Here is a 2731-nt window from a genome sequence, read left to right on the forward strand (position 1 = left end):
GAACTCAAGAGGATAAAACTGGGGGGTCACTAGGGTGGCCAGCTTATTCTCAAGGGGGGGCCATGGCCCCCCTTGCCCCCGCCCCCCTGCTGGCGCCCCTGGTTCGGCTTACGAAACTCTTTATGAACTCTCCTAAAAGCTCACCAGAGAGCAGCTTTGATGTGCTTCAGCTCCGTTGTCTGAGCCGGCCTCCAGCAGCTAAACGACCAGAGTTTTTTTCATTTTCAGACACTAAACAGATCTGTGATCCAGCCCTGCTTTTATTTCACACTTTGAGCCAGGATGTGTAATTGCGTTGTATATCAGCAGTAAAAGCCGGAGGATCAGAGCAGCTGTGAAACYGGTCTCAGTTTTATTGAAAGTCCCTCTGGACGAACACGTCTTGCTGCCCGTTAATCGTCTGCAGCCCTAAACCCACTAATTACAGCGCGAGCCTGTCCAACCATCAAACTGTGGAGTTCATCATGAAGGAAAAACATCAGAAAAGAAAACTTTGATTACAATTAAACATCAAAGGTTTGATTTAGTCTTGTTTTACAGATTTCTTCAATGATAAAAACATGATCTTAATCTTTAACAGAATGAAACCTACAAAAAAACCAGGAAATATCTTGTTTACCGGTTCAGATTTGAAGGATGATGTCCTGGTTGTACCTCGGTCTATAAATATTTGATGCATTTTGCTGCACATTTGTCTCTAAAGGCTCGGTTCAGGACAAGAAGTCACGTCAGTGCACAAGGAGACGCATCCAACTCTTCAAAAATTACACCCAGTTCACGAAAAAAGGATTTAAAAAAGCAAAGTCAGCCTTAAACCTTTAAAATCTTTTTGTTTTTGACATTAATAAGGATTATTTGATGCTCTAATGTCTAACCAGTGATTTGTGTGACGAGATGAGAGCAGTTTCAGGAATAAACGCAGCTAACTAACGACCCGATAACTAACAGGTGCGCTAATAAAGAACAGGTGAGTGGAGCTGAGGGCTAAAACTACAAAGAGTAAAAAAAACATAAATTTCACAACATGAAACAAGAAACAAATAAAATGTTTGTGGGATTGTTATAAAACTCAGGATTTCACAAAGGAAGCAAGGATTTTCAAAATAATAGCCTCTTTTAAATTCTGTGTTTTAGTCTCTCGCTCGGTGTCCCCACCCGCCAGGCCTGCCCCCACAGACGCATCAAAGCCGCCCTGTAACGGTGCCGTGCAGCCGGACGTGTGTGAGTCTGCGTATGAAGAACACTGATCTGATGAATATTTCCACATTTAGACTGAAGAAAGATGAAGAAACAAGGAGTTTTACAACCAAAAAATGCACTCTTTTCTTCAGAAACAGATAAAGTTCAGCCTCATTTAAAGAAAAAAAACATGACAGAAAAGCTGAGTTAATGAGATCTCAGCCTCTTTGTCACGACAACAAACAATTCAAACAACTCCCTGCTTRCCTGCGTCCTTATAGGACTTCACTTCATTGTGTGCGTCCTGTATGTTCTGGTAAACGTTGTTTATTGTCTGTACCGTGTGCCACGCTCCGCTGCAAATGTAATTTCAAGGACAATAAAGTCTCAAAGTAGATTTGGTGCGAGCAGCAGGAGAGCGAGGTGCTGAAGGTGAGTTGTTGAATAATGGAGGSACTCTGAAAGCAGGAGAGCGATGAAGTGATGGGCAGACGGAGATAAAGCAAAGGCCGACAGAAAGAGAGGCAAGAACGGCTTCATAAAACGTTGGCGAACGAGCACAATATGCTGGAATACAAAAGGACACGGTTGAAAATGGAAAAATGATGCCTCTTGTGGGAGAGTAAAACTTGACTTTAAGGCGAAGTGATAAAACCTCCAGAGGAGAGGTGGAACTGTTCAGGTTAAAAATATATTTATGGGTTTGTGAAACCATCAATTAAGATTATTTATCAGGTAAACCAGTAGTTGGGACSTTGTGTGAAACAAATCAAAACTGAAGACAAATATTTGCAAATTCTTTATAACCTATATTTAATTATATCCACTACAAATGAATGAACTTGCACAGTTCAACTCAATTCAACAGATCATGAGTCTGTCATGACTGTTTTTTCTTGTAATTTTGTATTTTTCTGCACGGTATCTTGTTTTTATTTTCATTTTTATCCAATTTCATCTGATACAGTAATTCTTATTCTTATTTTTATTTTATTCTATGTTTATTTGTTACCATCTTTAATTCTGTTATTATTGCTACAGTTGATAATTGGGTGAATGCCTTTAGGCATTCAACCTATTGCTTTTGTTTTTCTCTACATTGTACGTTTTTCGGCATCTAACTCGTCCCACAGTTTTTGTCCGATTCGTACAATTCATATATCAAAACGTCCGGCTCATTAATGCCATGCCTGCTATATCTCCGGGGATTTCAGCTACTTATACTTTTTTAGCTATTTCACTTTTTCAGCTGATTTTTGGCCAATTGACTTTGAATTGGGTTATGTTTCAACTGCTTTAAACATCGTAAATTCTTCATATTTCTTCACAACTTTTCACAAATTTTGCTTTGGTTATGCTTTCTCTAAAATTCTCATACTATTTTCAGCTACTTTTTTGCTAACTTTAGCTGTTTTCTGCTATTTCAGCTAGACATCTACTACTTCATGCTATTTCTTCTGCTACTTCAGCTATAGTTCTGCTACTTTATGCTATTCTTCTGCTATTTCAGCTATAGTTCTGCTACTTTATGCTATTCTTCTGCTATTTCAGC

At 39.1% G+C, this 2731-nt stretch overlaps 1 long non-coding RNA gene across 1 annotated transcript in view; it reads right to left on the reverse strand.

The window, feature by feature from the left end:
- The window catches only part of LOC106523915 (uncharacterized), a 52523-nt gene that overhangs the window by 45178 nt on the left and 4614 nt on the right, over window positions 1–2731 (reverse strand). The window lies entirely within an intron of this gene.

The sequence above is a fragment of the Austrofundulus limnaeus genome, unplaced genomic scaffold (genome assembly GCF_001266775.1).
Source record: "Austrofundulus limnaeus strain Quisiro unplaced genomic scaffold, Austrofundulus_limnaeus-1.0 Scaffold170, whole genome shotgun sequence".
Lineage (NCBI taxonomy): Eukaryota > Metazoa > Chordata > Actinopteri > Cyprinodontiformes > Rivulidae > Austrofundulus > Austrofundulus limnaeus.